The 27,438-nt window shown below is 39.2% G+C and overlaps 2 non-coding genes across 2 annotated transcripts; both read right to left on the bottom strand.

Annotated features, from left to right (window-relative positions):
* Positions 1 to 377: 377 nt before the first annotated feature.
* Positions 378 to 484, bottom strand: LOC142180459 (small nucleolar RNA R71). Its single transcript, XR_012709083.1, has one exon. It is a non-coding gene; the product is annotated as a small nucleolar RNA R71 (small nucleolar RNA).
* A 10,587-nt stretch (positions 485 to 11,071) lies between these two features.
* On the bottom strand, positions 11,072 to 11,178 carry LOC142180454 (small nucleolar RNA R71). The gene has a single exon (XR_012709078.1). It is a non-coding gene; the product is annotated as a small nucleolar RNA R71 (small nucleolar RNA).
* Between the last annotated feature and the right edge of the window lie 16,260 nt (positions 11,179 to 27,438).

Raw genomic sequence — 27,438 nt, 5'->3', positions numbered from 1 at the left:
CCCAAGCTTGGGAGACCACCTGGCGATTATGCTAGAACGGTCTACAATCAAGGTTTATCAAGTGTTAGATCACCTCCAATTGCAGCAAACAATTTTGAGTTGAAACAAGGGTTGCTTCAAACTCTTCAGAATTGTTGTGTCTTCAGAAGGAAGCCAAATGAAGATCCAAACACACATCTAATGGACTTTGGGGAGATTATGAACACATTTCATTACAATTATGTGTCACGAGCTACAGTGTACTTGAGGGAATCTCCCTTCAAACTCAAAGATGACGCAAAACAGTGGCTTCGAAGCTTACCTACAGGTTCGATTAGAACATGGGAGGAGATGACCAAAAAATTACTTGATAAATATTTCTCTCAGCTAAAACGGGCAAGTTTAGAAGAAAAATCCATAACTTATGCCAGAAAGATACGAAAACTATTTTTGACGCATGTGAGAGGTTTAAGGAGATTATTCAAAAGTGTCAACATAGCGAAATTGAACTCTGGATGCAACTCCAAGGATTTTAGGATGGATTGGCACTAGCCTCATGTAGAACATTGAGCAATGCAGTTGGAGGCCCGTTGATGAAGAAGACTCCAGAAGAGATAGTTACAATTCTTGATGAGTTATCCGAAGATACTAATCAATGGCCCTCTGAGAGTGTGGAAAGAAGAAGATCAACTGGTGTTAACCAGGTTGATGCTAACACATCTGTATAGGTACAACTTGATGCTATGGCCAAAGAGATAAGGAAGCTGACCTTAGCCTCAATACAAAGTGAGCCTCACACAACTTGTGATATATGTAGAACAGGACACCCTACTCATGAGTGTCAAGCCTCAACTGAGGAAGTAAATATTGTGGGAAACTACAATTTCAATGCAATGGGTCAGAGGCACCCCAGATTTTCATGGAGTTCACCTGGAGGTACTGCGAATGCTTGGCAGCAAAATAACTCTAGACCGCAAGGACAAGGAGCTCCAGCATACCAAAATCAGCAGAGGCAATAATTTCAGCCTCAACAACCCATTCAGCCTGGTCTAGAGGATCTAATGAAGGCTTTCATTATCAAGACATATGAGAGGTCGGGCGCTCATGGAGCAGCTATCAAAGAATTGGGCACTAGTTTGCAAATCCTGGACAGACAAGTGGGATAGATTGAACCAATATTATATGAGAGGGTTCCAGGCACTCTTCCTGCTGACACTGAAAAGAATCCCAAAGAAACAGTGAATGTTGTAACTCTGAGAAGTGGGCAAGTGTTGAAAGATCCCTCCCCGATCCAAAAAGAGGTGATACTTGAAAATAAAAGTGGGGAGCAACTAAAGAATGATGTTGATAAAAAGAAGAAAGGCCCAATGAAAATTGAGAAGAAGAAAAAGGAAGAAAAATCAAGAAGGGAGGAAACTGATGAGAGCGAGTATATGCCTGCTCTACCTTTCCCTCAAAGTTATGTAGAGAAAAGCTGGACAAGCAGTTTGAGAAATTTCTGGATATGCTGAAATATGTTCATGTAAACTTACCATTCACAGAAGTACTCTCGCAAATGCTTGCTCTGTAGGAACTATTCATTTTAATAAATTATTATGTGATTCTGGTGCCTCAATTAATTTAATGCCTCTATCTATTTACAGAAAACTAGAGAAGGAGATTAGAGAGATAAGGTCAGTGCTAATATCTTTGTAGTTGGCGGACCAGATGACTTTAATACCCGAGGGGATAGTGGAAGATATGTTAGTTTGGGTAGATAAGTTCGTATTTCCTGTAGACTTTATAGTGGTGAATATGGAGAAAAACAAGGAGGGCCCCCTCATCTTAGGAAGACCATTCTTAACGACGGTAGAGCTATATTAGATATACACGAGAGGAAACTCATGTTTAGAGTGGGTGAGGAGACGGTGACTTTTGATATGAATGTAGAAAAGGGGGCATAAAAAGAAAAACCAGTTGCAAGTGTTAAGTGGAAAGTGAAGGGTTCGAAAGAAAAGGCTACAGTGAGTGAGAAAGATAAGTGTGGGGTGTACCCCAAAAAAGGATGAGAAGAAGTTATCTGCATGGATGTGCGCATTAGTTTGGGCACGAGGAATGAAGCCCGACTTCGACTCAGACCCCGACTAGATGTTCAGGGAAGTTTCTTTTACCTTATGCTTTTTAATTGTGTGTCATGGCAATATGCCACAACTTAAAGTGTGGGTTAGGGGATATGTTGTATGTATGTATGTATATTAGTTTAGTTTTTTTCGTTGTGTTAGTTTTAGTAGTTAAAAAAATTGAAAAAAAAACATAAAATTTGAAGAATTTTTGATTTTCCCTGAAGATGGATATCATTCGACGGGTTTCTTGAGGGGTTAAAGTCGAAAGAAAAAAGACAAAAATATTTTCTTTTGTTAGGTAGTGTATTAATTCCCCATTGGTTTTTCTTTGTGCCGTGGTTCTTTTTCAAGGGTTTTGTTTAAATCGGGTGTAGTTAGTTTTTATTTTTAGAAGTAGGAAACCTTGTGCTATGATTGAAATTGAAAGCAATATCTCTTGACTTTATTATGCCTTGAGAATAATAAGTGTTGTAGTTGTGACGCTTAGGCTCAGTTTTTGTCTCATGTATAAGTACCTTAAATTGTATGATCTTAACTTTGCTTAACTGCTTTGACTAGAGTATCTTGATAATCCGATTCTGAATGAGTTATGTGCCATGTGTGTGTGAGGTTTTATGTATTGTATGCCTTGCATTTGATGTTTAGAGCTTGCCCCGTGTGTTTGCAAAGCGAAATAGTAGTTTTATTCAGTCTTGGAAGTGATATAGGCATTTCTTTGTTGAGCCAGTTATATGATTTTACCCACCTAATTGTTATGTATCTTAATTAACCCCGTTGAGCCTGTAAGCCTATTTCTTTGGCAACCACAGTGCAATCCTTACCCATTTGTTTGAATTGACCATCTATTTTAACCTTGGACCTCTCATGAGCACTTGAATTTGTTATGAACTTTCTAAAAGTTGAAGTGTGGGGTGGTTGGTTTGGCTTTTGAGTGGAACTATTGAATTAAGGAGAAAGGTGCATTGTTTTGAAAAATTAAGAGCCACTTGAATTGAATAAGAAAAGAAAAAGAAAAATAGTTGTGTTGTTGTGGAAAATATTCCTTGATAGTGGTAACTCCTGATATATTTGTGCTTAAAGAAGTAGGGAGTTAATGTATATTGATGTGAATGTGGAGTTATGGTTTGATATAAGTGTGGGGTTTTAAAAGGTAAATTGTATGTATTGAAGTACTTAGAGAGGTGTAGTCACTCTTATATCTAAATGTATCCTAACCGTCCTCGAGCCTATATTACAATCCATTAAAGTCCTACTTGATCCTTGACTGAATGAGCTCGATTAGTAGAGTAGTACACTACAGGCAAGCTTATAGTACATCTTTTGTGGTATATGAATGTTGTTTCTGAGAGTGAGTGAATTCTGTCTATCTTAAGTTCCTAATTGTTCTTAAATTTTATAGAGTGTGGAACTACTCTCTATGGTTGTGTGAGGGCACTTGATTCACGAAGGAAAGGTAATGTCGTTGACCTCTATATTAGAGTAAGTGAGCGGGTTGTGAGAAATGCGTGGTGCTTTTGAGTCAAATCTTGAGGCTAGGATGTTACGGTATTGTACTTAATCTGTTTTAAATATTCTTGGTGTGATGAGTTATGAGAGTTGTTGAAAACGGTCATATTCTATGTGAAGTGTAGTTTGATTGCTCGAAAACGAGCAATGGTTTAAGTGTGGGGTATTGATGGAAGGCTATAATCCCGTATTTTACTCGCTTATTTCACTCTAATTTACTGTACTTTACTCGTTTTGAGCTTTAATTGATAGTGTTTTGCTCTTATTGTGTGTTTTATGCCTTGTAGGAGTGATTCCGAGCTTTGTAGATGTTATGGAATGAATTGGAGTGATTTGGAGCTTTAAAGTCTGAGTAAAAACCCAAGGGATTAAGCCGGATCGTGTTCGAGGGTCGAGAACCAAGTCTGGACGTCAAAAATCGAGATTCAATCCTTACTTTGAGAAAGGTCCAGAACCGCGGCGCATGGGGCGTCGCGCGGTGTGCCACGGCTGCCCAAATCTCTGCTTCCTATCAGAATCAACTCTCTAGATTTCCCCACTAATGCCCTGCCTGGCGCTTCGCCCCATGCAGCGTGCCTGTGCAATTTTTATAGAGTGAAAATTCAATTTCGGCTAGGAGGCCCGACCCTACTTAGTATAAATACATGGAAAAATATTATTTTCTGGACTTTTGACACATATTCGACCTAAGGAGGCTAAGGAGAAGTGGTAAGAACACGAGCACAAGGATTTCATCATTCCTTCCTCACTCAAGACATGATTTTGGATTGAATGTATGTTTTTCTCTACTTTAACTTTATTTGTGGTGAATTGCTTGATATCTATGTAGTAGTTCGCTTTAGGGTTTGATTTGGTGTATTGATGATTGTTTGTGGATTATAACTCTAGTTTTATGTATTGAAGTATTTTTTGGATGATTTAACTGTTGCGTCTATATTCACTTGTTCGTGTAATTTTGAGAGGCATAACTTGTGACATATTTGCATTATTTTGTTGGTTGAGTTCATAGATTCTTCTTAGTAATCAAAAGAGGTTAGTTGAATCATTGATTAAACCTATTTAGGAGAATAATCGAGAGAGGTTCTATTAAAGAACAATTGTCACGCCCCGAACTTAGGGAGTGCGACCGGCGCTCAACTGAGTAAACCCAGTCGAGCAAGCCTAATTTACATTAACCTCTCATCATTACTCATGCATGATTTACCATAACATAGTTAGATATTGACTTTCATATTGAATACATTTGGCTCAATGGCCCATAAATGCTTTCTCATGATGGTTACACAGCTTTATAAATAGCTGTAAATACTGTGAACATAAATACATGACAAAACTTAAATCTTTAATTACATGACCCACAGTGTACATGGAGATTCTATGACAATATCTACATAAATACATAAAATGAACTAGACCCAAACACACACTATAACTGTAGCGGGCTCACCATAAGCTGAGTAGTGAAGAAAATCCCTATCAAAGATCCATATCATCCTGTAGAAGTATACCTGCATCCATTAAAAGATGCAGCACCCCAGGCAAAAAGGACGTGAGTACATGTGGAATAGTACTCGTATGTAAGGCAGTCAAAACAACATATGAAAATACGGTAACTCAAATAAGAGGCAAATAAAGTACATCAAGAAACTACGAAACATACCATATAATCACATTTCAAGTCTTATTATACCAGCATCATTTTAAACTTCTCTTAGGATTAGCTAAGCCATATGAACTATACATGGAATACATAATATAATGTAATTATAACAACATGTACAAACAAGGCCAATGAAAGTGGCACATTCCTCCTTTATTTTATACATATACATTTCATAGACTGTCCTTAGTGTTCACATATCATATTATACACCTATGCGTCTCATAGACCATTCACAGTATCACCTATACAATACACCTGTGTGTTTCATAGACCGTTCACAGTATCACCTATACAATACACCTGTGTGTTTCATAGACCGTTCACAGTGTTTACTTACACAATACACTTGCGTGTTTCATAGAACATTCACAGTGTTCACTTACGCAATACAAATACACCTATTCAAGGGCTTGAAAATATAACATGAATATGATGAATCATAGTAACAGTGAAAGGGCTTAGATAGCCATTAACTTCAAGAAAATTTATTAAGAGCTTCCATTAAAATTTATAGATATTAAGTAGGGGATCCTCTATAACCACCTTCACACAAAGTGGTCATGCCGCCTCACCCCAACATATGCGGGTGGAGGTGTATCGCGATACCACGATCTCTACACAAAGCGGCTCTGCCGCCTTACCCCAATATATGCGGGTGGAAGTGTATCACAATATCATAATCTCTACACAAAGTGTCCCTACCACCTCACCCCAATATATGCGGGTGGAGGTGTATCACAATACCACAATCTCTACACAAAGCGGCCCTGCCGCCTCACCCCAATATATGCGGGTGGAGGTGTATCAAAATACCATAATCTCTACACAAAGCGGCCATATCTCCTTACCCCCAATATATGCGGGTGGAGGTGTATCACAATACCACAATCCCTACACAAAGCGGCCCTGCCGCCTCACCCCAATATATGCAGGTGGAGGTGTATCACAATACCACAATCTCATATATAACTCAAAGCGACATAGTTTGTCATTACATTTAAGGTCGTAATTTCCTATATCATTGGAATACTTCATGTTCATGCTCATCATAGAAAAACACAACTCATTACATTAGCACATGCATGGTAAATCAATAAGTCGATATCAATGGCACATGAGCCCAATTTCTTTTCTTAAGGTTCATTATCATTTAGCATAGGACATCCCCCTTCCATTTCATTATTCACTCCCTTGACATCTTGAGTCATTAACTAGGTTCATGACTCTTGGGGACTTAACAATCGAAGTCATTTACATACATTATTTCAGACGCATACAACTATAGTCGAAACCATTGGGATATACAACTCCTCATAATTCTCTCTTTGGCAAATGTCTACATTCCATGTTCATACCATCACTTACTTGTACTTGCCATGGGTGATCATAGGATATCAAGAACATTTAAAATATTTAGGAACACCGTAGCCTCTCCTCATGAGGGCGTAGGAGCTTATAACACATTGGAAACATAAATACAAATACGTTCACCTCATAACCTTTCACAGTATATATCACTTCACAATTACTTTCAACTACTTACAACATCATTATTTCATTGGCTCCCTTGGCCATACATATTATTCTTCATTCATGGCATTGTGGCCATATATCATATTTCACACTTTCATTTCTTTACTTTCAAGGATTATCATCACAAACATCATCTTATAGAATACTCTTGAAATACCTTTCCCCAAAAAGGGCAATAGACAATCTCAACTCATGAATATGTAAGAACTCAAAACATATTGGAAATACCTACCAAGCATAGCATTAGTTAGAACAACCATATTTGGACATGACTTGAGTACATAAGCTTTTGGATGATTCTATTTTCGGAGTCAATTTGGAATAGTTGAATCAAGGCTCATTTCATAATATTTCACATATCATTTCATTTCATTGGCGTTATTGGCCACAAGTATAGCTTTTATTCTTGGCACGGTGTTCACACTTTATATCCCCCAACTCACTACTTCCACTTTCAAGCATCTTTATAGATTATCGACAACAAAGAATCCCTAATCACAACTTTTAGTACACCTATGAGCAATTAAGAGTCTTATGCACATTGAGACTTCTTACACAATTTGGCATAATAGCCTTTACTTGAAACACTACTTGGAGTCATAACATTTTTATACCCAACTCATGCTTTGAACACAATCCCGAAGGATAACATCATATGATAAGAGCATCCGAAACACATTTTGAACATATACCTTTCAACACAAGGCTTATTCGGAATAGTTAATTTATAATGAATAACTCGAGACTTACAAGAACCTCATGGGATTCAATTCTAGGAGAGAAGTTTAGCCAACATACCTTGTTTGAGCTTTCCTTAAGTTACTACAATGCCCCAAAACTTCTAGCAATAACAATCTATAGGAAGATAGTGAAAACCGGTTAAAAATTAGAAGGATTCCCATGATCTTAGAAATTTTGTCGAACACCTAACATGCGAAATAGACTACAAGGCTCTACAATAGAAATCCCTTTCTCTCTCAATCAATTTTAATAAGAAACTACCCAAAATGGTTCATTAACCCCACATACTACAACCTAGTGTCACATGCATGGCTTATTTCCAACCCCACAATATATTTGAACTCATAACCTCTTGCATGAAAGTTTAGGAGTAGGGCTTACCCGGAAAGATGATGATCTAGTGATTGGCTTCCTTGATTCTGGAAGATTTGTGCAAGATTGGATTATTGGGATGTTAGGTTTTCTCTTTCTCTCTCTAAAATGCTCTTACCTCTCTCTAGACTCACCATGAAATCATCCCAAATTAAGTCCCAAAGGCTATTTAACAAAATAGGGTTGGGTTATAAAAAAACCACAATTTGCACAGCCGCACTGCATGGGGTGCCACGGGGCGCGACAGTGAAAAATATTCCTAGAAACGAAATTTTCAAGTATTCTGGAAATCCCCACAGGCGCGTCGCATGGGGCAGCGCGGTAGTGTCACCTTCTGCCAGCTTTTGGTAATTTGGTCATAACTTCTTGTAGGAGTGTCCAAATGATGAACGGTTTGAAACGTTAGAAACTAGACTCGAAGATATTATATTTGAGAAGATCTTTCTTTTAATAGGTTGTACATCACATAATGCTTTATATATATGTATATATGCTCGTCCAAAGTTTGGTCTTGTGCGTACTCATTTGGAACTTTAGTCTATCATGTAATTTTCTAACTTGACTTAGACTTAGGCCTCTCCTTAGACCCCACATCACTTATAATATGCCTCGTACACTTATTATCATATCCAATTTATATCCATCATATTAATAGTCCTCGTCTGCATACAAAATAATATAATTAGCACACATCAACTTTCTTAATAATGCTTAAGTACTTCGATATTTTTTGGGGTGCTACACCTTTAATACTCGAATACGTTATTCCCAAATACCGTTGGCGCACTTCAAAATCTTAAATCATTAGGAAATTTTAACGGGGCCTTACACCAATCTACTATGCATTCTTGCATATCTTCACGTGCTTAAATTGGTTCATCTTGTGAGGTTAAGACTTAATCGAGAGAGGAATTTTTGTTGAACGTTTGAACTAATAATTGAGTGAAATCGAGAGACTCACTTAAACATTTGATGATAGGCTATAATCTTATGTTTTAGTCGCTTATTGCACTCTAATTTACTGCACTTTAATTGAGTTTAGCTTTAATCACTAGTATTTTGTACTAATTATGTGTTTTATGACTTGTAGGAGGATTCCGAGTGATGTAGATGCTATGGAGCTAATTCGAGTGATTTGAAGCTTTGAAGTCTGAGTAAAAACCCAAGGGATTAAGTCGGAATCGCGTTCGGGGGTCGAACACCACGTCTGGATATCAAAAGGTCAAGAAATATCCGAACTCTAAGAAAACAACACTAGTGCGGCGCGTGGCGCGGCGCGCCTGTGTAAAATCCTGACATCTGTGAGAAATAAACTCTCTAGATTTCCCCACTAATGCCTTACATGGCGCATCGTCCCATGCGGCCCGCCTGTGCAATATTTACAGAGTATTTGTCCTATTTCGCGCAGGAAAAGGTGTTTTTATCTTGGCCCAACCCTACTTGGTATAAATACATGGAAAATATTATTTTCAGGACTTTTGACACATCTAAGACCTAAGGAGGCTAAGGAGGAGGTGGAGAAGCGAAAGCACAAGGAATTCACCATTCAATCCTCACTCAAGACAAGAGTTTGGATCGTTTTATGTTTTTATCCATAATTGTGATGAATTACTCCATATCTATGGAGTAGTTCCCTTTAGGGTTTGATGGATTTGGTGTATTGATATTTGTTTGTGGATATTAACTCTAGTTCTTATGTATTGAATTGTTTTGGATGTTTTAATTGTTGCATCTATATTCATATGTTCATGTAATCGAGAGAGGCATAACTTGTGATATCTTTGCATTATCTTATTGGTTGAATTCATCAATTCTTTTTAGTAATCGAAAGAAGCTAGTTGAATTGTTGATTAAACCTAGTTAGGAGGATAGTCGAGAGAGGTTCTCCTAAAGACCAATCCACTACGAAGTCGTGCATATCTTCACCGAGCTTAAATTGGTTCATATTGTGAGGTTGAGACTTAATCGAGAGAGGAGTTTCTACTAAACGTTTGAACTAATAATTGAGTGAATTCGAGTAACTCACTTGAACATTAGAAGTGAATTAACTAGAGTTAAATCCCAGACATTTATCTTGCACCTATCTAATCAATCCCTATTTTCTCCCATTGATATCTTCCTCGCTTACTTTTGTTCGAGTGTCATTCGTCAATTAGCTTTAGATTCTTAGTTAATTTTAGTTTTTAATCACATAATTCTAAACTATTGATTATCTTGGATAACAACCTACCTATAAACTACGATAATATTTTTTAACTCTAATCCCAGTGGATACGATATTATATTATACTATATTCGACTAGCGAGCTTATTTAAGTGTGTGTTTTAAGCTCGTCAAATTTTGGTGTCGTTGCAGGGGATTGGCAATCATTAGTGTTTGAAATAATTTATTGTGCTAATTGAGGAATTGTTTTCTTTTTATTTTATTTTACTTTTCTCTTTTTAAGCTTGGGGTCCTTTGACAGTGTGCATGCTACATGTTAGATTGGTGCATGACTCGATCTTCTGGGAAGGAAGTGCTACCATACGAACCAGAAATCAAGAAACAACTATGACAGCTGAGGAAGAAAATAAATCTCCCTGGAGAATATAGAGAAGGTTGGGCAATCCTCAACCAAAAAATCATGGTTGGAGATGACGATAATGTGGATTTGGCTGCAAGAGAGGCAGCCCAACAACGAGAAAAAGCTGCACGAGATGCTGAGGAAGCAGCTCTTCGAAATGCACAACTTGTCTATGAAGAAGAGAGGGCTCTGAGAATTGCTCAGAATCAACCTTTGGGTGCAGACCGGTTCGGAATTATACCTCCCGGGGCTGGGAGAGCACTTGGTGATTATGCTAGACCGGTTTACAATCAAGGATTGTCAAGTATTAGACCACCTTCAGTTGCAGCTAACAATTTCGAGTTAACGCAAGGGTTACTCTAAACCCTTCAAAATTGTTGTGTCTTCAGATGGAAGATGAACGAAGATCCAAACAACCATCTAATGGACTTCAAGAAAATTATGAACATCTTTTAATACAAAAGTGTTTCACAAGATGCAGTTTACTTAAAGGCATTCCCCTTCACACTCAAAAGCCGTGGATTAGAAGCTTGCCTCAGGGATCAATTAGAACATAGGAGGAGATGACCAAAAAATTTCTTGATAAATATTTCTCCTCAGCTAAGACGAGCAAGTTTAGAAGAGAAATCCATAACTTCTGTCAGAAAGATACTGAAACTGTGTTTGAAGCTTGGGAGAGATTTAAGGAATTAGTTCGAAAGTGTCAACATAGCGGAATTGAACTCTGGATGCAACTCTAGGATTTTTGGGATGGATTGACACTGGCCTCACGTAGAACATTGAGTAATGTCGTAGGAGGCCCGTTGATAAAGAAGACTCTAGAGGAGATAGTCACAATTCTAGATGAGTTATCTGAACATGCAAACCAATGGCCTTCTGAGAGTACGGAAAGAAGAAGATCAACAAGTGTTCACCAGGTTGATGCTAACACATATGTGCAGGTACAGTTTGATGCAATGGCAAAATAAATATGGAGGCTGACATAGATTCGATACAGAGTGAACCTCATGTAGCATATGATATTTATGGAAGAGGACACCCTACTCATGAGTGTCAAGCCTCAACTGAGGAAGTGAATGCTGTTGGGAATTATAATTTCAATGCAATGGGTCAGAAGCACCCCGGTTTTTTATGGAGTTCACTTGGGTGTACTACAAATGCATGGCAATAAAATAACCCCAGATTTCAGGGACAGGGAGCTTCAGGCTTCCAAAATCAGCAAAGGCAACAGTTTTAGCCTCAACACCCTATTCAGCCTGGTCTAGAGGATCTGATGAAAGCCTTCATTGTCAAGACAGATGAGAGGTTAGATGTTCACGGGGCGACTATCAAAGAATTGGGCACTTGGTTTCAAAATTTAGAGAGACAAGTGGGACAGATAGCAAAAATATTATCCAAGAGAGTCCTAGGTACTTTGTCAGCTGATACTAAGAGAAACCCCAAAGAAATAGTAAATGTTGTGCCTTGAGAAGCGGGAAAGTGTTGAAAGATCCCACTTCAATCCAAAAAGAGGTGGTACCTAAAAAGGAAATTGGGGAGCAGTTGAAAATTCAAGTTGAAAAGAAGAAGAAGAAGAAGAAGAAGAAGAAGAAGAGAAGAAGAAGAAGAAGAAGAAAGGCAAGAAGGGAGCTGAGAAAAAGAAGGAGGAGGAAACTTCAAGAAGGGAGGAATCTAATGAAGAGAGCAAGCACATGCCTGCTTTACCTTTTCCCCAAAAGTTGTATAGAGAAAAGTTAGACAAGCAGTTTAAGAGATTTCTAAATATGTTGAGACAGGTTAATGTAAATTTGCCATTCACAGAAGTTCTTTCACAAATGCCAGCTTATGCTAAATTCTTGAAGGAGATCCTTACAAAGAAGAGAAAGATTGAAGAGATCTCGGTGGTCAAGCTCACAGAGCATTGCAGTGCAATCTTGCAAAACAAACTCTCACAAAAGTGTGGAGATCCAGGGAGTTTTACTATGCCTTGCTCTTTAGGCACTGTTACTTTTGATAAGTCTTTATATGATTCTGGTGCATCAGTTAATCTAATGCCTTTGTCTATTTACGGGAAACTTGAGAAGGATATTTGAGAGATAAGGTCGGTGCCAATATCTTTGCAGTTGGCCGACCAAACGACCTTAATACCCGAGGGGATAGTGAAAGATGTTTTAGTTCGGGTAGATAAGTTTGTATTTCCTGTAGATTTTATCGTAGTGAATATGGAGAAGAACAAAGAGGTCCCTCTCATCTTAGAAAGATCATTCTTAGAAACGGGTCGAGCAATTTTAGATATACACGAGAGAAGACGCATGCTTAGAGTGGGTGAGGAGACTGTGACTTTTGAGATGAATATGGAAACAGGGGCTAAAAAGGAGAAGCCAGCTGCAAGTGTTGAGTGAAAAGTGAAAGAATCGAAAGAGAAGGTTGCGAAGAGTGAGGAAGAAAAGTGTGGGGTGCACCCTAAGAAGGCTGAGAAGAAGCTGTCGGTGTGGATGTGCGCATTGGTTCGAAGGCGAGGAATGGATCCCGACTTCGACTCAGACCCCGATGAGAGATTCAGGGAAGTTTCCTTTACCTTAGATTTTTTAATTGTATGTCATGGGGACACGCCACAACTTAAAGCGTGGGGTGGAGGATATGTGTATGTTGTATGTATATGTATTAGTTAGTTTTTGTTGTTTTAGTAGTTAGAAAAAAAAATTGAAAAGAAAACAAAAGTTAAAAATTGAAATTTTTTTATTTTTCCCGACGCTAGATATCATTCGACGGGTTTCTTGAGGGATTAAAGTCGAAAGAAAAAAAAAGACAAAAAGATTTTTTTTTTTTTTTAGGTAGTGTAATAATTTCTCTTTGGTTTTTCTTTGTGCCGCAGTTCTTTTCCAAGGGTTTTATTTGAATCGGGTGTAGTTAGTTTTAATTTTTGTTAGTAGTAGTAGGAAACCTTGTGCTGTGTTTTGAATTGAAGACAATGTCTCTTAACTCTAGTATACCTTGAGAATAGTAAGTGTTTTAGTTGTGACACTTGGGCTCAGTTTTTGACTCTTGTATAAGTACCTTAAATATATGATCTTAACATTTCTTAAATGCTTTGAGTAGAGTGTCTTGATGAATCCAATCTTGAGTGAGTTATGTGCCATGTGTGTGAGAGGTTTTGTGTTATTCTATGTGTTACACCCTGTGCGTCTCAAGGTGACGTAATGAATATGAAACTTTTTAATCATGATTTAAATAATTTTAAAGTCATAATGTGGCTATATATGATGTTTGGATAGAAAATATGAAGTTTGGGGAAAATCGGATTAATGTTGCGAAAAACCGACTAAGGATTTACCTTGTAACAGAGCTTTTTGAGAAATAAATTTCGTGTGCTATATGAGGTATTTTGGGACATATTATTTAAAAAATTGAAGGTCTTGGAATGTAGTTTCCAACACTCTTAACCGTTCATTCATACGACACCCGGATAAAAGGTTATAAGCGTTGGAAGAAGGGCCAATCATAGGGAGCCAAGTAGCACCTTTTTGACTTTTTAAAAAAATGGGATATTTACATTCCATCTCATCTCTATCTCCATTTTTTCAGAGAACACACCCAAATAATACCCCCTAACTTTACTCTTAATCTCTCTGCAAGAGTTTCAAACAAGATTATCATCCCGGGCACGGAATCAAGAAGCGATAACATTAAAGCGATCCCTACGACGTAAGTATTGCTATATCGCCTCTCTTTTTCTTTGTAGTTTGAGTTTTGGAAGGTAATTCATAGTTAATAAAATGTGTACTTTCTTTATTTAAGTGTTTAAATATCAAAGAATGTTGATAATTTCGTTTTCTAATAGTTAGAACTCACGGGACGGTGATCAGAAGTGGTGAGTTCGAGTTATTTGACTTGTAGTGAACTGTTTTGTAGGCTGTTTCGTGTTGCCTTTGGGTTGTATATTTTTCTACTATTTAATGGAGTTTTGGAGGATAAATGGTGTGGAGAAACAGTACATAATGACAGAATGGTGGGTTGGTCGTTCGTCGTTACATTTGTTTTAGTTGTTTGACATTACTTTGGTTGTTGTTTTATTTATGAAGTGATTAGGGTGTGTGGGCTGTTTTGTGGTATATTGTGATGAAGATAAGGTTGGAAAGTGATGCTTACATGTTGTTATTGTTGTGTTTTTGTTGTTGTTGGTATATGGTATTGGAGGAGGGCCTAGTTATAGTTGAGATGATGCCCAAATTTACGTAAACGAGCTACTAGTTTAAGTTGCGGACTTAGCCTTTACTCAACACTGATTTTGAATCTCCTTATGATGTGGTAGATTGGGTTGAGTTGTTTGAAGAATTTCTTGGAAGCTATTAAGGACTTAACGGAGTTAAGGTATGTTAAGGCTATCCCTCATTTCCTTTTGGCATGATCCGTACGATATAAATGAAACGAGCAAATACGCAACTTTTATAAATGACTCTATTCATAGAAATGCTAGGGATGTCTATATTCTTGATTTCCCGTATGTCTTATTATTATATCATCTGTTCATGGGTCTCAAAAAAATACGCAAGTTGATAAAGTTTTTTTCATGATATTAATCAAAGGCATAGTGATCTTATGACATTTTGAGAAATCTTATTAATGTACTTCTTTTGCATTTCATTCATGTATACATGTACATTGACCCATGACCAAATGGCATTATATACACATATATTATATGTATATGGGATATGGGAAAAGGTTATGGCGTTATATACGCACCACCACTTGATCAGCTGGTATACATTGATGATTTTGCCTACAGTGGCCGAGATGATATGATGGGATGCCCTCAGAGGCTTGATGATGTTATGTACGCATACACTTATGTATGATATGGTGTTTATACGCACATGCATGACATTATAAATTTTCATGATTCACAGAGCTATTCAGAATTACAGGTTGAGTTCTTTACTCCATGTTTCTTTCATGTCTTTTATATACTAATGTCATGCCTTACATATTCAGTACTTTATTTGCACTGACATCCCTTTTGCCTGGGGATTCTGCGTTTCATGCCCGCAGGTCCCGATGGACAAGTTGAGAGTTCTCCAAGTAGGCTATCAGCTCAGCGGAAGATATTGGTGCGCTACATTTGCTCCGGAGTTGCTTATTTAGTCAGTATGATTCGGACGTGTATTGTTTAGTATGGCGGGGCTCTGTCCCGGCCTTTATGGTATTTATCTACTCTTAAAGGTTTGTAGACATATGCCATGTACGTAAAAGATTGTATGGCCTTGTCGGCCTATGTTTAGTGTATGAGTGATCATTTTGGTCTTATAGGTCCAAGTTGGTATTACATGTTTTATTCTAGTTATCCTACGACAGCTTTTCCGTCTCATTTACCTATGATAGCATGATACAAAAAGATACGTTATGTTGGTATTTGGCTGAGTAAGGTATCGGGTGCCCGTCGCGGCCCATCGGTTTGGGTTGTGACACTGTACATTGCATTTGATGTCTAGAACTTGCCATGTGTGTTTGCAAAGCGAAATAGTAGTTTTATTCAGTCGTGGAAGTAATTTAGGCATTTTTTTATTGAGCCAATTATATGCTTTTGCCCACCTAATTGTTATGTATCGTATTTAACCCCTTTGAGCATGTAATTTTGTTTCTTTGGCAACCACATTACAAGTCTTACCCATTTGTTTGAATTGACCATCTATTTGAACCTTCTACCATCGTAAGCACTTAAATTTGGTATGAACTTTGTAAAAGTTGAAGTGTGGGGTGGTTGGTTTGGTTTTTGAGTGGAACTAATGAAATAAGGAGAAAGGTGCACTGTTTTAAAAAATTAAGAGCCACTTGAATTGAATAAGAAAAGAAAAAGAAAAATAGTTGTGTTGTTGTGGAAAATATTCCTTGATAGTGGTAACTCCTGATATATTTGTGCTTAAAGAAGTAGGGAGTTAATGTATATTGATGTGAATGTGGAGTTATGGTTTGATATAAGTGTGGGGTTTTGAACATAGAAATGTATGTATTAAAGTGCTTAGGGAGGTGTAGTCACTCCTATATCTAAATGTATCCTACCCGTCCCGCAACCTATATTACAACCAATTAAAGTCCTACTTGATCCTTGACTGAATGAGCTCGATTAGTAGAGTAGTACACTATGGGCAAGCCTATGGTTCATCTTTTGTAGCATATGAATGTTGTTTCTGAGTGAGCAAATTCTTTCTATCTTGAGTTCCTAAGTGTTTTTAAAATCTATTATGTGTGGAACTACTCTCTATTGTTGTGAAGGTACTTGATTCATGAATGAAAGGTAATGCTTAACCTCTATGTTAGATTAAGTGAGCGGGTTATAAATAATGCGTGGTGCTTTTGAGTCAAATTATGAGGTGAAGATTTTACACTGGTGTGCTTAATCTATTTTAAATATTCTTGGTGTGATGAGTTAGGAGAGTTGTTTTAAAAAGGTTATGTCTATATAAAGTGTATTTGATCGCTCGAGGACGAGCAATGGCTTAAGTGTGGGGTGTTGATGGTAGAGTATAATCTCGGGTTTTAGTCTCTTATTGCACTCTAATTTACTGCACTTTAATTGAGTTTGAGCTTTAATCGCTAGTGTTTTGCACTAATTATGTGTTTTATGCCTTGTAGGAGGATTCCGAGTGATGTAGATGTTATGGAGCTAATTCGAGTGATTTGTAGCTTTGAAGTCTGAGTAAAACCCCAAGGGATTAAGCTGGGATCGCGTTCGGGGGTCGAACACCACGTCTGGATATCTAAAAGTCAAGAAAAATTCAGACTCTGAGAAAACAATACTAGTGCGGCGCACCGCGCCTGTGTAAAATCCTGCCATCTATATGAAATCAACTCCTCTGGATTTCCCCACTAATGCCCCCCATGGCGCGTCGCCCCATGCGGCGCGCCTGTGCAATATTTACAGAGTATTTGTTCTATTTCACGCAGGAGAAGGTGTTTTCATCTGGGCCCGGCCCTACTTGGTATAAATACATGAAAAATGTTATTTTCAGGACTTTTGACACATCTAAGATCTAATGAGGCTAAGGAGGAGGTGGAGAAGCGAAAGCATAAGGAATTCACCATTCAATCCTCACTCAAGACAAGAGTTTGGATCATTTTATGTTTTTTTTCATAATTGTGATGAATTACTCCATATCTATGGAGTAGTTTCCTTTAAGGTTTTGTAATGACCCGACCGGTCATTTTGAGCACTAGCACGTTGATCGGTGGTTTGAGGTCATGGGTAGCTTCACTTTGGGTATTATGACTTGTACGCGAGGTCGGAACTGAATTTCGGAAGTTCAAAGTTGATTTGGAAAGAAAACTCTCATTTTGGAAGCTTTAAGTTGGAAGAATTGACTAAGGTTGGATTTTTGAGTAAACGACCTCGGAATCAGGATTTTAAGGTTCCAACAGGTTTGTATAATGATTTTGGACTTGGGTGTATGTCAGGGTCAAATTTTGGATGACCCGGGAATGTTTCAGCACCTATTATGGAAGTTGGCATTTTTAGAAGGATTTCTTAAATTTGAGTTGAAGAGCATTTCAATGTTATCAATGTCCGTTTGGGATTCCAATCCTAGGAATAGCTCCGTATGGTGATTCTGCTATTGGGAGCGCATCCAAAAGTGGATTTGGAGGTCCAAAGATCATTTTAGGGCCATCTCGCAAAAGTTAAAAATTTGACGGTTTTTGAGAAGTTTGACCGGAAGTGAAATTTTAGATATCGGGGTCGGATTTTGATTCTGGAAGTTGGAGTAGGTCTGTAATGTCAAATGTGACTTGTGTGCAAAATTTGAGGACAATCGAACGTGATTTGATAGGTTTCGGCATCGATTGTAGAAATTGAGTTCAAAGTTTATTAAGTTTGAATTGGGGTGCGATTCATGATTTTGATGTTGTTTGATACGATTTGAGGTCTCGAGCAAGTCTGTGTTATGTTATGGGATCGGTTGGTATGATTGGACGGGGTCCCAAGGGCCTCGGGTGTGTTTCGGGGTTGTTTCAGATCATTTCGGGTTGTTTTGGACTGCTGTTGTTGGTATCTGGTTTCCTTCATCGCGAACGCAAAGGAAATCCCGCGTTTGTGAAGAAGAAATTTCGAGGGTGCTGGATTTGGCCTTCACGTACGCGAAACAGTAGACATGAACGCGAGGCAAGAGCTGGGCAAGCCTTCGAGAACGCGGCCAAGGCGACGCGAACGCGAAGAAGAAAGGAGAAGATGGGTCCGAGGTCGTTGGCCTTCGCGAACGCGAACTGTGTAACGCGAACGCGAGGCAAGATTTCGCGAATGCGACACAGTGGTCGCGAACGCGAAGAAGGAAAGGAGCTGGGCCTGGAAGTGCTTAGCCTTCGCGAACGCGGGTGTGGTACCGCGAACGCGAAGAGGAATTTAAGGCAGCTCGGTTTTTGGCCTTCGCGAACGCGAGATGGAGGTCGCGAACGCAAAGAGGCTTGGCCTGGGCAGATTGTTTTAAAGATGGGGTTTGGCCATTTTTCCTCCATTTTTCATTTGTTTGGGCGATTTTTGGAGCTCTTGGAAGGGAGATTTTCGTCATCTATGTCAAGGTAAGTGATTCCCACCTATTGCAAGTTAAATACTTGGATTTTGTATGGATTTAGAAATGAAAATTTGTAAAAATTTGAGATTTTAATAGGAAAACCTAGAATTTAGTATTTGTGGAGTTTGACCACGAATTTGGGCATGGAATGGAAATGAACTATATATTTGAGTTCGTAAGGTTATGGGTAAAGTTTGTCTTCAAAAAATTTTGGAATATGGGCACGTGGGCCCGAGGGTTGCTTTATCGATTTTTCGAGCGGAGTTAGAAATTGTTATAAATTGATTAATTATTAGTATTAGAGCATATTTTGATTGGGTTGCAACTTATTTGACTAGTTTTGGAGCGACGGGCGTCGGTTTGAGATGTTAGAAAGTTTTTGGAACCGGTTATGGAATTGCGGAGCGAGGTAAGTCTCCTTTCTAACCTTGTAAGAGGGAATAGGTGACCTAAATTATTGTGTGCTTTTATTTATGGGGGGCTACATACAGATGAGGTGATGAGAGTCCGTGCGTAGCTACTAGCTATGCCTATGTTCGGGTAGTTTTAGGCTTACATCATGCCTTGTTGATATTGTTATTGATTTATGTTTAATTGTTTGCCTCGAGAGGGAGCGAGATTGAGTTTGCTTATTAAATGTTTGAAAGGAGTTGAAATTGAAGAACTTAAGATTTAAAAAGGTCTCATTTAAACTTCGCAATGTCGAAAAGGATTGAGAAATACCATAATAGCTTAAGAAATCTATGTGTAACCACGTCGCATGTATGTTTCGCGAGCGGTGTAATTTCCTTAAAAAGCTACAAGCTGAATTTACCTCATTTTGAAAAGAATCAAGAAAGAGATAGGATTTTTAATGTTAAATTATATTTGAACGTGTCGCAAGTTTGATCCGCGAGCGGGGAGATCTCCTTCAATTTATATTTGACCGCGTCGCACGTATGATTCGCGAGCGGGGTATTTCCTTCTACCACTCTTATGGGATCGAGCCGTTCGCCTCGGCAGGATTTATGTACCACACTCTTATGGGAGTGGGTCGTTCGCCTCGGCAGGTCAATAGATGCATCTATGGTTCACGCCGTTCGACCTTCGACAGTGCACAATTTACTTTTATGTTGGATCGGGCCGTACGCCTCGGCATTTACTATATATATTATCCTCATGGAATCATGCGAAATATTGGCAAAAAGGCGGTGTATCTGAGGTTTTTCCCTGATTTAAATTATGACCACCTCTTTAATGAAATGCACCATCTCTATATATGCTCCGGTTACAGAGGGAACTTGCTAGTTGAGAGCTCGAGTAAAATTGTAAAGAGGGGAATTATGCCACGTATTTTACACATATTTATTCCATATACTTATTCGGTTTCATATCTATTCACTTATTTACTGTACCTGATATTTATTATGGACCATAGTAAGTGTCTGAGTCGACCCCTCGTCACTACTTCTTCGAGGTTAGGCGGGATACTTACTGGGTACGCATTGATTTACGTACTCATGCTACAATTGTTGCATATTTTTGTATAGGTGCACATATGTTTAGCAGTCTTGTGGGCGCAGAGGCGCGATTATGGCGGGACTTATGTGAGCTGCATTATATACGATGATCCACAACCAACAGAGTCTCCCTCAGAGTACTTACATTTTTTCTGTCCAATTTGTATTTCGGACAGCTATTGTATTTTATTTTACATTCCTAGTTAATGCCCATGCACTTGTGACACCGGATTTTGGGAGGATTATAGGTTGTGTTGTATTGGAAATTTTAAAGATATTATTATTTATTTTTGTAAACTTCATCTTTTACGATTTAAATTGAAAGAAAAATATGTTTTCAAAAGTAACAAAATGAGAACCCAATTAAGTATTTATTGTTGTCCTGCCGGACAGTGGAGTCCGGCGCCATCACGACCTTTATGGATTTTGGGTTGTGACAATATGGTATCAGAGCACTAGTTTCACTTAGGTCTTATGAGTCATGAGAAAGTTTAGTAGAGTCTTGCGGATCGGTACGGAGACGTCTGTACTTATCTTCGATAGGCTACAGGGCTGTTAGGAGCACTTCCCTTCTTGATTCCTCATAGTATGATCTGATTCCTTTGAGGCTTATGCCTTCATTTCCTTCCCATTCAATCTTATGCGACGTGAAGTGCTGGTTATAAATCGGGAATTAAGGAATTGTAATAGTACTACAGAGGTAGTGCGGGATGTTTCTCCCTGCGTAGTTGTTTGGGCTATTGTCATCGCCTTGTGGAAGGATATTCTATCATTTCAAATCAGTAATTACACTTCTGAGATGCTTTCAGGCTATGCACAGGTTGCTATGATGCTCATGAGTTGTAATCGCACGGTATTGATGTGATGGTAGGATGCTTGTCTATGTGGCGGGGCAGTGAATGACTTGGAAGAAGGTTTACTCAGTGCATGGTTCCGAGATTCAGTATCTTATTTCCGGAGAAGGAAAAGCATTTAGCCTATGAATGTCCAGATTTGGGTTGATGGAGTAACGAGGCTTGGTATTTTCGAGCATAGTAGAATTCTCAAACTGTGATGTGGTGTCATCGTTCTTATTGAACGCGTTAAGGTTCGCCGATGTTATGGCCTTCTTCAATTTGCCTTTGGGGCAAGGTACTATGAAATTGTGCTTGAGATGCAGTTGTCAGAGATAACGGAGTGTAGCAATTTCAGAATCGAATTGGTACTTCTAGTATTGATGGCTCAAGGAAGATGATCTTCGGAAAGGTTAAAGTTGGTAGCGGTTGATGGGTTCAAGTGCTACAAAGGTAGATTTTGATTTAAGGCAACAACTGGGCAGCGGAGGATGAGGAAGAACGTGTGGGAAGTGTCTTGTCGCGGTTAAGTTTCTAAAAGGCCAAGTGTGAGAAGCAGAAATCGGGTATTTGTTTAAAGGAGAGGGTTTGACCAAAGTGGGAGAGTGGTAGAGTAGCATATGGGTTACTGATTTCGTAGTAATTGTACCTAGTGCAGCGGCATTGGATTATGCCGTCATAGAGTTTCCACAGGCGGGTTATCTCTTGTGAGCAGGTTAGCGGTCGCGTGGTGTTGATGAAGCTTCTACGAAGAATTTCTACTGAATATTCAGGAAGAGGTCGAATATGTGCATGTGGCTAGTGATTCAGAGTGGCTATGAAGAGTTTAACAGGAAGGTTTCGAGGAATTTGGTAGGTTGATTGTGAAAGATCATGTCAACGATGAAGAAAGAATCTTGGCGGGTTCTAGAGTTATGCAATGGTAGCTTCAAGCTAAGTGGGAGAGTCCCACCACCTACAATTTGATTGCATGGTCGTCTATTTGTAAGATTTTTGGTTATCGGCATATTGATGGGTTATTACGACTAAGGAAAGGGAATATCAGGGGTAATTCGAGCAGAGAAATTGATCAATACGTGCTATATTTGGCCTTATCCATTCATGTTTAGGCTTTGGGAAGACTCGGAGTTTATGTTTCGTGTAGATGTGATGTACAAGGGAAGTGATTCAACCGGGTGCTTATTGAGAGAGTGTTCATGTGCTAGTAGAGCCTTGGAGTTGATTATATTTGGGACCAGATCGGAATGGGTTACTCTCAAGATCGGTCCTAGTGGATTCAAAAGTTAAAGTGTGGTGCCTAAGAATTTTGAGCTTGTAGTATGGTTAAGTATCGAACTTTTGCAGCAGATTATGAAAGGGGCTTGGAGTGTTCTACGTTATCTTCGGGTTGCGGTGTAGCATTGGAGGAATGGAAGAAAATAACTTCGGATTCATAGAGAGATTTTCCAGAATAGGTGTACCAGTTGAAGATGCGAACATGCGCATAAGGAGGGTATGAGATGGTTCGTGGGATTTGAGACAGCGTGTTCTCGTGAAATAAGGTCACTCGGGATGAGTGCGGAATTAGGTTCGTGATGTAATGATTGGAGCTATTATTATTATTTCTAAGGCAAGTTAAGAATAAATTGGGAAAGGATGGGTCGACTAACAATTGTTGAATTGGCATGATGGTGGCAATAGTTAGTTCTTTCAGCGTATTGAGTTATGCATGTGATTTGTGGCGGTATGTGCGAGGTTTGATGGTCGCCGTAATTGAATTTATTTGGAGGAATTCAAGTATTATAGCATGTTATATATAGATGGATCATGGAAGAGTTATGGTGGTTTAGACCACTACTTGAGGTTGGTGTTTTCTGCGGATATGATAATTCAGTCACGTGTTGCAGTGGTTCTCTTGAAATGAGTTGAGTAGAAGGTTTCTATATGATGAAGTGTTTACCCTATTAGTGGTTCAGGAGTTATGATAAAATTCTTGTACTCTTGCGCATTGGTGTGATTTAGTGCATCAAGTAGCATGGGATTCAAAAGTTGAGGATTCGAGATTGCGGTTCGGTGTTGACAAGGATGTCACGAGCTCGGATGAGCAGGAAAAAGTATTTAGATGTTTAAAGTAAGATGGTATTGTTTTCGGCGTCACCTAAGGTCGTTGTCATGTGTAAGAGGCCTTGTGTATTGATTTGTGGATTCTTGATTTACTTTACAGATTTAGTGTGGTCGGTGGTATGGATGTGCAGACTTGCTACCTAGTGTGGAAGGTCGTGGAAGCGTATCCCACGGGAAGAAGGTATAAGTGTGACGTGTAATCACTTGATTGAGTGAATATTGAAACCAAGTATGAAGATTATGGCGATATCGCTAATTTGAGAATTTATGCTTGGAGGGCGCTCGGTTCATTTGGTTGTGGACTGTGGAAGTTTGTTCTGGTTATGATGGTTGTTCTTGTGTATTATGGGAAAAGGGGTTATTATGGATCCTTGAAAGGTTATTAGCCTAGTATGGTGCGATCAGAATCGGCTTGAGGTCTGTGGATGAATTTAAATATGAATATGGGCTCTATATCAGGCCGGATGGGTTCATTTCAGCATAGCACTCCTTATGGAGGAGTATTCGGACGTTGGACATCGTTTTGTCGACGGCTATTTCATGTAACACTATATTGTGCCGTGTGAACTGTGAAATGGCTTGATAAATTTCTTATGTGTTGAGGTTCCGCATAGCGATAGTGTTATGTGAGCGGGATGGCTCTCGAGATTCAGATCATATATCGCACCTTAGTTGTACTTGAGTTTTGAAGTGTATGGAGTTGTCGGTCCTCCCAGGGATGGTATTATGCACTTAGCGTGCTTTTGTCCGATATTCGGATATTTTGTAGTAATGAGCATTCTAACTCGGTAAGTATTTCCTTATAGATTTTTTTGTGCGAATCGGGTGGCACGCCGCCACGGGTATGTTGTTTGGATTGGGTTGCACGCCGCAATAATGTGATATTGAGTATAGTCCCCTATATTTTATTTTGCGTGTTTGGTGTCCCATTTTATGAGGAAGGTTCATGACACCTTTTCGGTTGTCTAATTAGTTACGTGGGTTGAGTAGTCCCTTCCAGAGTTCATTTTCCTTAAGTATCACATTCGAGTTGGTAGCTTGTTGGCACATTGTGGCATCACATGAGACTTTTGATCATGTCTGCGGTGGCTTATTTCCTGAGCAGCTTATACTGGGGTGAGACGAGATTATTGGATCCGGGATCAGTGCGATCGGATTATATGAAGTATAGTAAAGAGAAAATGCCATTATTTGGTTATAATGGGGTGATGATTCTAGTCAAGAGGAAAGACTCAATGATTTGTTGACTCGGCAGTAGGATATAAATTTCTACACGTCTCTTCTGTCGAGGCGGTATTGCAAGAGTTGGAACCAAACTTATATATGTCATGAGGTGTATGGTGAGCATCAGATTCGGGGAATGTCGACTATTATGATCAGAGAATGTTATTATGGTCATGTGAATGTTGCGGTGCATGGTGTGAATTCGGCAAAGGTATGCAGTCGTGTTCTGGTACATCGTGTGGGGATTGATACGGTGTTCGTATGTTGGAAGCAGGCCTGACAGAGTATTCCGGATGTTGGAACTAGTCTCTAAGGCTTATTTGCCTAAATAAAAGAGAATATCTTCAGATTTGATCGAGCTAATGTGCTCAACTAAGTTGTGGTAGCACGGGTAGGTGCACGAGGTGTTAAATAGTGATTTCGGACAACTCCAGCGCAGTTCTTAGCACGGTCGAGGAAGAACGTATGTTTAAGTGAGAGAGAGAATGTAATGACTCGACTAGTTGTTTTGAGACCTACCGTGTTGATCGGTGGTTTGAGGCCATGAGTAGCTTCACTTCGGGCATTATGACTTGTACGCGTGGTTGGAATTGAATTTCGGAAGTTCAGAGTTGATTTGGAAAGAAAACTCTCATTTCGGAAGCTTTAAGTTGGAAGAATTGACTAAGGTTAGATTTTTGAGTAAACGACCTCGGAATCGGGATTTGAAGGTTCCAACAGGTTCGTATGATGATTTTGGACTTGGGCATATGTCCGGGTCAATTTTTGGATGACCCGAGAATGTTTTGGCACCTATTATTGAAGTTGGCATTTTTAGAAGGATTTCTTAAATTTGAGTTGAAGTGCATTTTAATGTTATCAATGTCTGTTTGGGATTCCGAGCCTGGGAATAACTCTGTATGGTGATTCTGGTGTTGGGAGCGCGTTCGAAAGTGGATTCGGAGGTCCGGAGGTCATTTTGGGACCATTTGGCGAAAGTTAGAAATTTGAAGGTTTTTGAGAAGTTTGACCGGAAGTGGATTTTTCGATATCGGGGTCGGATTTCGATTCTGGAAGTTGTAATAGGTCCGTAATGTCAAATGTGACTTGTGTGCAAAGTTTGAGGACAATCGGACGTGATTTGATAGGTTTCGGCATCGATTGTAGAAGTTGAAGTTTCAAAGTTCATTAAGTTTGAATTGGGGTGCGATTCATATTTTTGATGTTGTTTGATACGATTTGAGGTCTCGAGCAAGTTTGTGTTATGTTATGGGACTGGTTGGTATGATTGGACGGGGTCCCGAGGGCCTCGGGTGTGTTTCGGGGTGGTTTCGGATCATTTCGAGTTGTTTTGGACTGTTGTTGCCGGTATCTGGTTTCCTTCATCGCGAACGCAAAGGAACTCCCGCATTTGCGAAGAAGAAATTTTGGGGGTGCTGGATTTGGCCTTCGCGAACGCGAAGCAACGGACGCGAACGCGAGGCAGAAGCTGGGAAATCCTTCGCGAACGTGGCCAAGGCGACGCGAACGCGAAGAAGAAAGGAAAAGATGGATCCGACATCATTGGCCTTCACGAACGCAAAGAAGAATTTGAGGCTGCTGGGTTTTTGGCCTTCGCGAACGCGAGACGGAGGTCGCGAACGCGAAAAAGGGCTTGGTCTCGGCATATTGTTTTAAAGACGGGGTTTGGCCATTTTTCCTCCATTTTTCATTTGGTTGGGTGATTTTTGGAGCTCTTGGAAGGGAGATTTTCGTCATCTATGTCAAGGTAAGTGATTCCCACCTATTGCAAGTTAAATACTTGGATTTTGTATTGATTTAGACATGAAAATTTGTAGAAATTTGGGATTTTAAGAGGAAAACCTATAATTTAGTATTTGTGGATTTTGACCACTAATTTGGGCATGGAATGGAAATGAACTATATATTTGAGTTCGTGAGGTTATGGGTAAAGTTTAATTCGAAAATTTTTGGAATTCAGGCACGTGGGCCCGAGGGTTGCTTCATCGATTTTTCGAGCGCAGTTAGAAATTATTGTAAATTGATTAATTATGAGTATTAGAGCATATTTTGATTGGGTTGAAACTTATTTGACTAGTTTTGGAGCGATGGGCGTCAGTTTGAGGTGTTAGAAAGGCTTTGGAGTCGGTTATGGAATTTCGGAGCGAGGTAAGTCTCCTTACTAACCTTGTAAGACGGAATTAACGCCATAGGTGAACTAAATTATTGTGTGCTTCTATTTGTGGGGGGCTACGTACGCACGAGGTGACGAGAGTCCATGCGTAGCTACTAGCTATGCCTATGTCCAGGTAATTTTAGTCTAACATCATGCCTTGTTGATATTGTTATTGATTTATGTTTAATTATTTGCCTCGAGAGGGAGCGAGATTGAGTTTGCTTATTAAATGTTTTAAAAGGAGTTGAAATTGAAGAACTTAAGATTTAAAAAGGTCTCATTTGAACTTCGTAATTTTGAAAAGGATTGAGGAATACCATAAATAGCTTAAGAAATCTATGTGTAACCGCGTCGCATATATGTTTCGCGAGCGGGGTAATTTCCTTAAAAGGCTACAAGCTGAATTTCCCTCATTTTGAAAAGAATCAAGAAAGAGATAGGATTTTTAATGTTAAATTATATTTGACCGCGTCGCAAGTATGATCCGCGAGCGGGGAGATCTCCTTAAATTTATATTTGACCGCATCGCACGTATGATTCGCGAGCGGGGTATTTCCTTCTACCACTCTTATGGGATCGGGTCGTTCGCCTCAGCATGATTTATGTACCACACTCTCATAGGAG

Source organism: Nicotiana tabacum, chromosome 4 (assembly GCF_000715075.1).
Source record: "Nicotiana tabacum cultivar K326 chromosome 4, ASM71507v2, whole genome shotgun sequence".
NCBI lineage: Eukaryota > Viridiplantae > Streptophyta > Magnoliopsida > Solanales > Solanaceae > Nicotiana > Nicotiana tabacum.
The sequence above is the reverse complement of the archived record's forward strand: the minus strand, read 5'-3'. Positions and strand labels throughout refer to the sequence as shown.